The sequence below is a fragment of the Kogia breviceps genome, chromosome 16, assembly GCF_026419965.1.
Source record: "Kogia breviceps isolate mKogBre1 chromosome 16, mKogBre1 haplotype 1, whole genome shotgun sequence".
Lineage (NCBI taxonomy): Eukaryota > Metazoa > Chordata > Mammalia > Artiodactyla > Physeteridae > Kogia > Kogia breviceps.
In genome coordinates, this window is record NC_081325.1 from 19,812,397 (window position 1) to 19,826,511 (window position 14,115).

The following is a 14,115-nucleotide window of genomic DNA, read 5'->3' on the forward strand; positions in this document are numbered from 1 at the left end:
GGAGTTTCACATTTCAGCAGTATCCAAGCATGTGATCATTGGATGCCTCTCATTAAACAGAGTATAGAGTGGTTCAGATGTTCTCCAACCTGCGTGGTGAGTTGCAGGTCAGTGGCATGATTGTGTCCTTGTCATGTGCCGTAGGACCACATTAGTGAAGGAGTGAAATTTTTAAGGTTAGTTTGTCGACTGTAACCCAAAAGTGAATACAAATCTTGAAAATGTAAATATTTATTTACTTTTATTTATTTACTTATTTTAAAAAAAGAAACAGCTTTTAATTAATTAATTTATTTATTTATTTTTGGCTGTGTTGGGTCTTCGTTTCTGTGCGAGGGCTTTCTTTAGTTGCGGCAAGCAGGGTCCACTCTTCATCGCGGTGCGCGGGCCTCTCACTATCGCGGCCTCTCTTGTTGCGGATCGCAGGCTCCAGATGCGCAGGCTCAGTAGTCGTGGCTCACGGGCCTAGTTGCTCCGCGGCATGTGGGATCTTTCCAGACCAGGGCTCGAACCCGTGTCCCCTGAATTGGCAGGCAGATTCTCAACCACTGCGCCACCAGGGAAGCCCTTAGTTTTATAACTTGTTATTTTTACAGTCATTTTAATTTCTAATCAAGCCCGTTTTTTGAAATTCATAGCTAAACTTGGGAAGTACAATTTGTGTCATTTGTTTTTTTTGTGTGTGGTTTTTTTTGTGTGTGTGTGTGTGTGTGTGTGTGTGTGTGTGTGATTTGTTTTTAACCCTAAGTTGTAGATGGTGAAATAAGCCTCACTGTCCTGTTTCATCAAGAAAAGACACATCAGTAGTGGGTTAGTAATAATAGTAGTAAACCAAATAGTAACCAGAGAAGTGATTCCAAGAGTTAAAGATCTGAGGGTTTGTATGAATTTTACTCAGAAATAATCCCCCATCTACTGAGCTCACAGCCATAACTCATAGTAAAGTACTAAAATCATGAACTGACTAATGAAGCAATAAAGCCATCAAATTTCAATGGCATTTACATATAAAATATAAAGAAACTATGAATGTGATAAAACATTTTGAATTTTTATTTTCCATGAAAATAAACACGCATAGGGAATTCATGGATCCAGAATCCATTTCTTTCATTGAAAGATAATTTAAATGTAACTATAACTTAATAGGATTAATCTTTGGAATGGGCTACTGATGAAGAATTGAAGATGAATTTTGAAAATAAAGCTTCATTTGCTTCATTTGAGATAAAAATTAAAAGTGAATATCTGAGCTTGCTGAAATTGTTTTAAAATCTCTTCTTGCAGGGAATTCTCTGGCAGTCCAGTGGTTAGGACTCGGCGCTTTCACTGCTGGGGCCCGGGTCCATCCCTGGTTGGGGAACTAAGATCCCACAAGCCGCATGGCCAAAATAAATAAATAAATGAAATAAAATCTCTTCTTCCATTCCCTTAAACATACCTTAAACATACCTTTGAGAGACTGATTTCTCTGCTATTAGTGTTCTCAAATAAAACATAGTAACAGTTTAGATATACATTATCTCCTGCTAGTGGCATTGTCAGCAAGCCAACCTAGATTAGAGGATTTAACAAGCAAGAAGCACATTCATTTGTCATGTTAAAAACTTTAAATATTGACAAACTTAAAATATTAAATACTGTTATAGTATTTAATATGAGAAATTGCCAGTTCACTACCAACCTTTTGTTTAGTTGTTATGACCATGGAATGATAGAAAATTAAGGGTATATTAGCAATTCTCTATGTTAATCACCTATATGTACACTTCAGTGAACAAAGTGCAGTTTCTGTAATTTTTTCTTTTATCCTATGTTATTTTTTGTTTTAATTCTATTTTTTGAAATGTAATTTTGTGTCTGTTTAAAATACTTAAAGCGTGAGCTTGTGTTTGGTGTGCCTTTTTTGTTTTCATTTCATTTTTCTAGTACTTTTCAAAAGTTTATTTTCTGAAAATTTATTTTTCATGAAAAATTGGAAATTAAAAGAAAGGAAAGTTCGTTCCTTCACAGATAGTGTGAGATAGCACTGGCCTAGGAGATCTTCAGCTCTCTTCTCTTCTTGCTCTATTTCATTCCCATGATTTAAATCACCTCCCATATGTGTGTTCTTAGCTTCTTTCTGGTTTCAGGAAACAGACCTACTCAGTTTACCTGAGTTATTCAGGGTTTATGATTAGTTTAGGAGAAAAAAAGTGAAAAAGACAAAATAAAAAAGAAAAAGAGTCCCTGCTGCTGCATTCATGTATCTTGTCATCCATCCAACAGCAGGCAATGTGAATGTTGTTATTCTTCATCTCTTTGTACTGTGCCACAATGACCTACTCTCCATGCCATCAGTTCACACTCATGAGGAGAGAGAATATGATTGATTTCCCTACTAAACTGTAGTTTATATTAGCAGGAGCAGACAACATAATTTGCGGGGCCCAGTGGAAATGAAAATGCAGAGCCTCTTGTTCAAAAATTATTGAGACTTTCAAGATGGTGACAGCAGAACACTAAACCAAGCATGAGTCCCATCTAACATGGAGTGTTATAGAACTGCATGGCTCACATGCCTATAAAGCCAGGTCTGTCCGTGAGGGTACATCTATGTCTGTTCTGCTAACTAGGGTGCCCCCATGCCTGGCATGTACCCACCACACTGAGCAGTCAGTTGGGCTTGATACCCAAGGGTAGCTAGTTTAGAACTATACTATTGTATTAGTTTCCCCTCCTTCCCTGCTCATTCCCTTTTGTCTTCACTCCAGTTTCTCTCAAATTGCCTTCAGGCTCTATTTTCTAGAGAACCCAAGCTAAAAGATGCGACATCAGGAGTGTCCTGCAGACAATCGGGATGGGATATTGGAGTTGAGTTCCTCACTGATTTTGTGGTGATAAAGACCCAGGGCATGGTGAGTGGGACCATACCGTGATATCATAATTACTAAGCTTCCCACCTGTGGCCCATTGGGGTGCAGCGCACACAGACAGTGGGGTGCTGGAACGTGTGATAGCTGTGGTGCTTGAACAGTATGGGGATGATAGGATAGAATGGATTCTGTTGATGGAATTGTAAACCTTGCAAAAGAAAATGATACCTCAGGGCAGCCCACTGTCACCTTAAAGCACCCTGAGAAAGTGAGAGGGCCTCTATTGGCAGTTTTTTAAAAGACTGATTTCCTATAGCCTAAAGCAAACTATACTAAGAATCAGGCCTGGGACCTGATTATAAGGGCAGCAGAGCTGAAAAAGCAACTAAATGCATAGACTTGAAGGGTCTCCTATGTCCACATTTAGTCCCTGAAAGGAAAAAGAGAGCTAAGACCTAGGAATGGGACATTTGAGTGGGTGACCCTGAGAATACTGAATCCCCTAATTCTCCCCTGTGGGACACTGGAAAAAAATTAGCAACTGGCTCTCAGGAGGGGGATGCAGGGAAGGGCCATATTTGTAGCATTTGCCAATTTCTGTTGAATAAACACTCTCAACTTAATCAATTTCAAGCTACCAACATAATGTCACTAAACGCTACCAACATAGTGTCACTAAACAGAGTTGAGAAGAGATGTACACAATTGGCTCCTGAGAGTTGATATGAGCCAGCTCGAACCCACCAGTGCCCTGAACCCTCTGGCTGGTAGAAACATCATTTTTTCTCTTGCCTGTAAATCATGCAGTGCCTCCTGAAGCAAGTGGCTCTCCAAAAGGGCTTGCAGCCATTTGCCAGTGTAACTATGCACTGGAAAAAAAGAAATGCCCAGAGTCTTCAAGAACTGTTAGATACAGCATCTGAGCTAACATGATACCATCGTGATTCTCCAGTTAGAATCGAGACCAATGGAATTTTGGCTCAACTCCAACTTATAGTAGGTCCAGTAGGTCTGTGAACACATTCTGTGGTTAAGTCACTGAATGTATAATTAGGACAGATAACTCTTAACAAGTGGCAAAATCCTCACATCAGTTCCCTGACTTGTGGAGTACTAGCCATTATTTAGGATGGGCCACGTAGAGGTCTCTGAAACTGGCACTTATACCCCCAAGCCAGGAGAGTAATTTAGAAGGAGGACAGCATCTTAGAAAGCATTGTGAAGACTTATATCACTATCAAAGATTTAAAGGATGGAGAGATTATGATTTCCATTATATCCTCATTCGCCCAATTCTGTCTAACCCCTGCAAAAATGGGATCATGGCAGATGACAGTAGACTACCATAAACTTGACCAGTTGATAGCCCCATTAGAAGTTGCCATGCTTCATGTGGTATCTTTACTAGAGCAGATCAACGTGGACTTTGGCATTTGGTATAGAGGTATTAATTGGTAAATGTGATTTTCCTGAGTTCCATCAGTAGGAAGGATCAAAACCACTTTGCCTTTGTATAGAAAGGATAGGAGTACACATTTACTTTCTAGCCTCAGAGCTATTTTAACTCTGTCCTCTGTCCTGGTGAGCATGAAAGGGCAAGTAATCTAGATCAATGCCTCTTAAGCTATCTGTGGTGAAGGGCCGTTTGTTTGTTTGTTTTCAATATGCTTAAAGTAGTACTTTTGGAAATTACTGAACTTGCCTGGTACATAACTTATAAACATGCTAATCACCACATGAGTTTGACAGTAACGAAGATGATCTGTACCCTGTTGAATAAGATGAGTCTTCTGATCATGTTATTGGAGGTCACAGCCATGTCAAATTGCTATAAAAGTCTCTAAACCTAGATTTTCAAATTTCTCAATTTATCTCACCATGAGCCAGTAACCAAGAGTTTACCATCCAGCACCAGTCTGTAGACTGCACTTTGAATAGCACAGTCTAAATGGCCTAGTAAAACACATGCAAGTTGCAGAACACAAGATAGACTCTAAGGTAATCCAGGAGCTTGCCACATCAATGAAGTTTTTAGGATTTCAGTGTTCTGGGAATGCTAAGAATATCACCTTTAATGTAAAGAACAAGTTGTTGCACCTCTCACCTCTTACCATTAAGAGAAAGACTCATCACTTTGCGGACCTCTTTGGAGTTTGAGGGCGGCATATACTGTCTCTGGGAATATAACTACAACCCATTTATCAGATGACTTATAATTGCTAGTGGGTGCCCAGAGACATCTCTAGATCAGGTCCAGGCTGCAGTGCAACATGCCCTGCTACTTGAGCTGTATAATCTAGCAGATCCAACGGGATGAGAGGTATTTGTGGTGAATAAGTGATGTATAGAGTCTCTGGCAAGCCCTAGTATCAGGTATAGCCCTAAGTTTCTGGAGCAAGGCAGTGTCTTCTACAACAGAGAATTACTCTTTGAAAAATCAACTCTGTTTTTGCTCCTGGGCCCAAATGCAGACTGAGTGCAGACTGAATGGGAGACCAAGTGCCTAAGCAGTAGGAATAGCTCATCATGAGCTTATTATGATCCACTGAATTATAAGGTCTGGCAGGCACAGCATCAATCTGTGGTACAATGGATATGCTACATTCAGGATCAGGCCCAAGCAGAGACCAACAAGGCATGAGTAAGTTATGTGAACAAATAATCCTAACTCTTATATCACAGACCTCTCCCTCAGTTCAGTCCTTTGGCCAAAGGGGGCTCTCTAAGACCAACTGATGGAGGAGAAAAGATCTTGGACCTAGTTTACATGCACTGCTTAATGCCCCAAAGTACAGTGATGATGAGAAATCCTCCCTTGGGCAGACTTGTGAGCAGTACACTTGATTACTTCTTAAGAGGAAGAAGTGGCCTGAAATGTGGATATACATGAACTCCTGGGCAGAGGTGAATGGCTTGGCTAGTTGGTCAGAACCTGGAAAAAAAAGATTAGAATATTAGGGACAGTTTGGTCCAGAAAGCAGAATATGGAAGGATCCAAGGGAGTGAGGATAAAGTGTTTATATCTTTGTGTCTCATGTTAATTTTCACCAGAGAGCATCTATCACAGAAGAGGTTCTCAGGCACCAGGTGAACAAGATGACTTGTCTTGTGGCATCAACTAGCAAAAAGATCCCATGATAGAGAGGTCATGGTGGCAAGGATGAAAGTCTTGCATGGGTCCAAAAATATGGACTCCTCACCAATTCTGATCTAGCTAGAATTCCCAACTTGCTATTTGCAGAGACCAAAACTGAGCCTTTGCTATGGCATTACTCTTTGAAGAGACCAGTCAGCCACTTGATGGCAGATTGATTGCATTGGACCCCTTCTACCTTAGAGGAGGCAGTGATTCGTCCTTATCAGAACTAGTACCTAATCTGGTTATGAATTTGCCTTCCTTGCCCTCAGTGCCTCTGCCAGCACCACAACTCAAGAATTTATGGAAGCCCGATATATTGACATGATTTCTCTCACAACAATGGCTCAGATCAAGGATCCATTTTATGACAAAAGAAGAGAAACAATGAACACACGACCACGGGACCCTATGGTCTTGCTGTGTGACTCATCTGTATTAGTTAGATCTTGTTGCATAACAAAACACTCCAGACTTAGTGCATGGTTGGGCACTGCCCTACAAAATACAATGTAAGCAACAAACTAACAGCTAATATATGGTGCTGTGGCCCCCAACAACTAAAATATAAAGGTGCAAGAAATAAAGAGTGGAGGTAGAATTAGCCCCTTGTAGTGGATGGATGCTGTTGGTGCTTTGCTTAAATCTACTGACACACTCATCCCCCAGCTAATGTGAGTGTTGACTGAGAATTGTCCTCAACCAAACAAGAGTTGCCTCATCTATGAAACCTATACTCCCCGACCCGAAACAAACCTTAGCCAGTGATTGACTGACATGAGGGTACAAAAGGGTAGAGGAGAGACAGATGAAGATTATCGTCCTTGGTGTTGTCTTTCTCAGCAGGGGGTTTAGCTTGACTCAACCTTCTTGCCTTAAGTCTTTTCAGAGATTGTGGCTGGACACCATCTTGAATAGGACTCTGTGACAAAATGGACTTGTTCCTTCCCCTTTAGGAAAGAAGTGAGGGCATGAGCTTCTCACAAAAACTGGTGCCCTTCTTTTTTTAGTTATGTATTCAGTATTTTATTTATTTATTTTTGGCTGTGTTGGGTCCCCATTTCTGCGCAAGGGCTTTCTCCAGTTGTGGCAAGCGGGGGCCACTCCTCATCGCAGTGCGCAGGCCTCTCACTGTCGCGGCTTCTCTTGTTGCAGAGCACAGGCTCCAGACACGCAGGCTCAGTAGTTGTGGCTCACGGGCCCAGTTGCTCCACGGCATGTGAGATCCTCCCAGACCAGGGCTCGAACCCATGTCCCCTGCACTGGGAGGCAGACTCTCAACCACTGCGCCACCAGGGAAGCCCTGATGCCCTTCTTATAGTATGGGGGTGAATATAATGGGAAGGCATGAATGAAAATGAGTGGTGCAAGAGATGTATTTTATCAAACAATGCTTATGTACTCAGATGCTCTTGTGCTTGCTTCAGCAACACTTATACTAAAATCAGATGCTCTTGGCCTCACTGGCTGCAGGGCCATTAGCCACTTGTTTTGTCCCAGGCAACAGTGACAAGCAACTCCAGTGGAGTATATTGCTATGGCAACAGACTTCACATGAGCACAACCTGACGGTGGCTCACCTTATACCCAAATGATATATCTCCCATCTCCTATCCTGGAGTTTTTCTTTTGGCAGTGAGGCATGAGACGCTGCAGGACCAGGCAGTACCTACACATGCACGGCCCAGAAATGTGGGAGATTTAATGTCTGAGAAGAAAGTTTGACAAGGGGATATAGAAGGTAAATTCTTTATCTTCTTCTTCCCAGAAGTTTGTTCTGAGATTAGAGTCATTTATATTGTCTTTAGAAAGATGCTCTCATAAGACTGAGCAATTGGGCTTCCCTGGTGGCGCAGTGGTTGGGAGTCCGCCTGCCGATGCGGGGGGCACGGGTTCGTGCCCCGGTCCGGGAGGATCCCGCGTGCTGCGGGGTGGCTGGGCCCGTGGGCCGTGGCGGCTGGGCCCGTGGGCCGTGGCTGCTGGGCCTGTGCGTCCGGAGCCTGTGCTCCGCAACGGGAGAGGCCGCAGCAGTGAGAGGCCCGTGTACCACAAAACAACAACAACAAAAAAAACAAAACAAGACTGAGCAACTAGGGTTTTTTTGGCGGTACGCAGGCCTCTCTCACTGTTGTGGCCTCTCCCATTGCGGAGCACAGGCTCCAGACGCACAGGCTCAGCAACCACGGCTCACGGGCCCAGCCGGTCCGCGGCATGTGGGATCTTCCCGGACCGGGGCACGAACCCGTGTCCCCTGCATCAGCAGGCGGATTCTCAACCACTGCGCCACCAGGGAAGCCCTGAGCAACTAGTTGTATATAATACCTACTGACCTCAAGTTCATAGAAGGAGCAATGAAGTGCATATACATGTAGGAAAAGGTCTCAAAGAATGAACAACAATGTGAAGACAGAGGTTATTTCCCTTCATTCACTTTATTATTTTTTTTAAATTGGGGTATACTTGTTTTACAATGTTGTGTTAGTTTCTACTGTACAGGAGTTCCCTGTGGTATACAGCAGGTTCTCATTAGTTATGTATTTTATTTTATTTTATTTTTTAAATTAATTTTATTTATTGTTTTGTACAGCAGGTTCTTATTAGTTATCCATTTTATACATATTAGTGTATATATGTCAATCCCATTCTCCCAATTCATCCTACCCACCCCCTTTTCCCCCCTTGCTATCCATACGTTTGTTCTCTACATCTGTGTCTCTATTTCTGCCTTGTAAACCAGTTCATCTGTACCATTTTTCTAGATTCCACATATATGTGTTGATATACAATACTTGTTTTTCTCTTTCTGACTTACTTCATTCTGTATGACAGTCTATAAGTCCATCCATATCTCTACAAATGACCCAGTTTTGTTCCTTTTTATGGCTGAGCAATATTCCATTGTATATATGTACCACATCTTCTTTATCCATTCGTCTGTTGATGGACATTTAGGTTTCTTCCATGACCTGGCTATTGTAAATAGTGCTGCAATGAACATTGGGGTGCATGTGTCTTTTTGAATTATGATTTTCTCTATGCCCAGTAGTGGGATTGCTGGGTCATATGGTAATTCTATTTTTAGTTTCTTAAGGAACCTCCATACTGTTCTCCATAGTGACTGTATCAATTTACATTCCCACCAACAGTGCAAGAGGGTTCCCTTTTCTCCACACCCTCTCCAGCATTTATTGTTTGTAGATTTTCTGATGATGCCCATTCTAATGTGTGATGTGATACCTCATTGTAGTTTTGATTTGTATTTCTCTAATAATTAGTGATGTTGAGCAGCTTTTCATGTGCCTCTTGGCCATCTGTATGTCTTCTTTGGAGATGTGTCTATTTAGGTCTTCCACCTATTTTTTGATTGGGTTGTTTGTTTCTTTGATATTGAGCTGCATGAGCTATGTATATTTTGGAGATTAATCCTTTGTCCGTGATTTGTTTGCAAATATCTTTTCCCATTCTTATGGTTGTCTTTTTATCTTGTTTGTGGTTTCCTTTGCTGTGCAAAAGCTTTTAAGTTTCATTAGGTTCCATTTGGGTTTTTTTTGTTTTTATTTCCATTACTCTAGGAGGTGGGTCAAAAAGGATCTTGCTGTGATTTATATCAGAGTGATCTTCTTATGTTTTCCTCTAAGGGTTTTATAGTGTCCAGTCTTACATTTAGGTCTTTAATCCATTTAGAGTTTATTTTTGTGTATGGTGTTAGGGAGTGTTCTAATTTCATTCTTTTACATGTAGCTGTCCAGTTTTCCCAACACCACTTATTGAAGAGACTGTCTTTTCTCCATTGTATATCCTTGCCTCCTTTGTCATAGATTAGTTGACCATAGGTGCGTGGGTTTATCTCTGGGCTTTCTATCCTCATTCACTTTATTTTTATACAGTAAGTTTAGATTTGTACAATTCCATGTATTGTGTGTGGTTTTTTTGGTTTGTTTTGGGTTTTTTTGTGGTACACGGGCCTTTCACTGTTGTGGCCTCTCCCGTTGCGGAGCACAGGCTCTGGACGCACAGGCTCAGCAGCCATGGCGCATGGGCCCAGCCGCTCCGCGGCACGTGGGATCCTCCCGGACCGGGGCATGAACCCGTGTCCCCTGCATCGGCAGGCGGACTCTCAACCACTGCGCCACCAGGGAAGTCCTGTATTGTGTTTTATAATAAGAAAAAACTATAGTTTTTAATTTAAAAATATATACAGTCACCATTGTGAGATTCTTACATTATATGTAAAGTTTTATAATATAGTTCATCAGAGTTGATGAATCTCCAAAAAATGAGGGCTTCCCTGGTGGCGCAGTGGTTGAGAGTCCGCCTGCCAATGCAGGGCACACGGGTTCGTGCCCCGGTCAGGAAAGATCCCACATGCTGCGGAGCGGCTGGGCCCATGAGCCGTGGCCGCTGAGCCTGCGTGTCCAGAGCCTGTGCTCCGCAAAGGGAGAGGCCACAACAGTGAGAGGCCTGTGTACTGCAAAAAAAAAAAAAGAACAAAAGGCATAACTAAAAAAACAAATACACTCTAATTAAAAAGTAGCAATTGTCAGGCTAGATAGAAAAGGAAGACATGGTGATATGTTTTTTACAAGAGATTTACTTTAAATATGAAGACACAACTAGGTTGAAGTGATGGACATAAACATGCCATGAAAACTTTAATCATAAGAAAGTTAGAGTGCCTATTTTAATATAAAAGAAAGTAGGCTTCAGAACAAGGAGTTTTACCAGAGATGAAAAGGACATTTCATATTGATAAAAGGGTCACTCAAGAAGATACAACAGTTTTAAATATGCATATGTCAAATATAGCTTCAAATTCATGATGCAAGAATTGACAAAACTAAAGGGAGTAGTAGACAAATCCTTAATTATAGTTAGCGATAATAGTACTTCTTTCACAGGAATTGATAAAACAAGTACACAAAAATAATTGAGAATTTTCCAGAGTTTTTGTATTGATCTCTAATTTCAATCTGCTAAGCTCAAAAAAAATACTCTGTCTGATTTCAGTCATTTGAGATTTATTCACTTCTGTTTTATCGCTCAACCTGTGGTCTATCTTGGTGAACGTTCTATGTGCCTTTGAAAAGATGTATATTCTCCAGTTGTTGACTGTAATAGACTATAAATATCAGTTAGGTTAATTTTTATACACAGTGTGATGTAGGAGTTATGGCCCATTTTTTTCCCATATAAATACTCAGTCATTTCAGTACTATTTGTGAAAATCTTTATGAACAGAATATATAAAGAACTCCTCTAACTCAATAATAAAAAGACAAAACAACCCAATTTTTTAAATGGGCAAAATACATGAAAAGACATTTCCCAAAGAAAGATATATGAGTGGCCAATAGCACATGGAGAAATGTTTAGAATCATTAGACATTAGGGAAATGCAAATTAAAACCATAATGATATACTCTACAACAAATAAAATTAAAAAGATGGCAACACCAAATGATGGTATGGATGTTTAGCAACCTAAACTCTCATTCATTTATGGTGGGAGAATGTAGTACACACACTCTTTTTTTTTTTTATAAATTTATTTATTTTATTTTTGGCTGTGTTGGGACTTCGTTTCTGTGCGAGGGCTTTCTCCAGTTGTGGAGAGCGGGGGCTACTCTTCATCGCAGTGCGCGGACCTCTCACTGTCGTGGCCTCTCCCGTTGTGGAGCACAGGCTCCAGACGCGCAGGCTCAGTAGTTGTGGCTCACGGGCCTAGCCGCTCCATGGCATGTGGGATCTTCCCAGACCAGGGCTCAAACCCATGTCCTCTGCATTGGCAGGCAGATTCTTAACCACTGCACCACCAGGGAAGCCCGTACACACACTCTTAAGATGGCCCTCTTTGATCCCTGCCCCTTAGTACTCATGCCCTATGTGCTCCCCTCCCCTTGAATATGATGGAACTTGTGATAGAATATGGCAATAGAATATGGCAAAGGAGATGGGATGTATGTGATTAAATGTATTTGATTACACGATTACATTTTATAAGATTGTACCACTCATCTTGCTGGGGTCTCTTGCTCCTTCGCTGGCTTTGAGGAAGCAGCTGGCCATTTGAGGAAACCCACATGGTAAGGAACTACAAGCAGCCTCCAGAAGCTGAGGGCAACCTCCAGCCGACAGCCAGCAAGAAATCAGAGCCCTCGGTCATACATCCAAAAGGACATGAATTCTGTTGACAACCACATGAGTCTGGAAGCAGATCCTTTCCCAGGTGAGCCTCCATATGAGAAAGCAGTCTTGTTCAACACCTTGATTGCAGCCTTGCAAAGGATAAGCTAAGTTGTTCCTGACCCATGGGAACAGGGAGATAATAAATGTGTGTTGCTTTAGGCTGTTAAGTTTGTGGCAATATTATTAAGCAACAGTAGATAACTAATACAGATTATAAAACAGTACAACCACTTTGGGAGATGGTTTGACAATATCTTAAAACATTAAACATACACCAACCATGTGACCCAGATATTCCATACTCAAGAGAAACATTAGTTGGGGGTTCCCTGGTGGTCCAGTGGTTAGGACTTGGTGCTTTCACTGCCGGGGCCTGGGTTCAATCCCTGGTCAGGGAACTAAGCCGCACGGTGTGGACAAAAAAAAAAAAAAAAAAAAAAAAAAAAAATCCTGAGAAACATAAGTCCACAAAAAGACCCATACATAAATATTCATAACAACTTCATTCATAACAGCCCCAAATCAGAAAAAAACAAATTTCCATCCATACAGGAGTAGATAAAGAAATTGTGGTATATTGATATAATATAATGAATTCTACTCAGCAATAAAATGGAATAAACTTTTGATAGACACAAAACATGAATGAATCTCAAAAACATTATGCTAAGCTAAAGAAACCAGACAAAAAAGAGTACAAACTGTATGATTCCATTTATGTGAAGTCCTAGAACAGGCAAACCTAATCTATGGTGAAAGAAATTGAACCAGTAGCTGCCTCTGGGGATTCAAGGGCAGGCATTGACTTGAAAAGGACATGAGATAACCTTCTGCAGTGATGAACATGCTCCCTAGCTTGATGGATTACGCAGGTGTATGTATTTGTCAAAACATTTTGGACTGTACACATAAGAGCTGTGCTTATCACTATATGTAAATTATACTTTAATTTGAAAAAAATAAAAAACAAAAGACAATGGAAATACTTGTTTGGTAAATGTTAGTGCATATATCTCAAGCCAAATTACCCCAAGATGCTTGTAAAGATAAAGAGAAAAGCATAGACCATTTGCCATGTGGAGTCTGTAAGAACATAGGGTTCCAGAGGAAAAGGCACTTCTGATTGGTTCTGCCCTCTCAGTTGATCTTTGTGCCTAGAGCTTCATGGACTCAATCCACCCAAAGAAGATTGTTCTACCCAATGAATGCTGTGAACTCTATAGCCCATATTTAATCAATAAGTAGTCACGATATGACCTATACACACACAAACAAGGCTACTGAAATAACTTTATCATCCTTATCATGCGGTTACTTCAAACAAGATCTGACTTTCACCCATTAGCAGAGATAATACTTAATTCAAAACAATATTTGTTGTGGCGCTCTGCCCAGCAATGTATGGAGATTAAATTATCAAAAGACCTAGGAGGGAAAAACTGTCAAGGACATCAAAAACAAGAAAAGTCTGAAAATCTGGCATCATCTAAGGAGCCTAAGGAGAAATAACTAAATGAAATTTCATATCCTGGATGGGATCTTGGAACAGAAGGACATTTGGTTAAAAACCAAGGAAGTCTAGAGACTTCCCTAGCGGTCCAGTGGTTAAGACCTTGTCCTTCCAATGAAGGGGGTGCAGGTTCGATCCCGCGTCAGGGAGTAAGATCCCACATGCTGTGCAGCGTGGTGAAAAGATTTAAAAAAAACAAACCAAGGAAGTCTAAATAAAATATGGACTTTATTAATAATAATAATCAGAAAATATTGGTTCATTAATTGTAGGAAATGTCCTATACTAATGTAAGATGTTAATAATAGGAGAAATTGTGTGTAAGGGTGAGAGGATATATAGGATATCTCTGTACTATTTTCTCAATTTTTCTGTAAGTATAAAACTGCACTAAAAAATAAAATCTATTTAAAAAAAAAAAAAAGACC

At 40.8% G+C, this 14,115-nt stretch overlaps 1 long non-coding RNA gene across 1 annotated transcript; it reads left to right on the forward strand.

Annotated features, from left to right (window-relative positions):
• Positions 1-2,774: 2,774 nt before the first annotated feature.
• LOC131743479 (uncharacterized) lies at positions 2,775-12,344 on the forward strand. Its single transcript, XR_010837249.1, has 3 exons — positions 2,775-2,897; positions 7,628-7,732; positions 12,050-12,344. It is a non-coding gene; the product is annotated as an uncharacterized lncRNA (long non-coding RNA).
• The last annotated feature ends 1,771 nt before the right edge of the window (positions 12,345-14,115 follow it).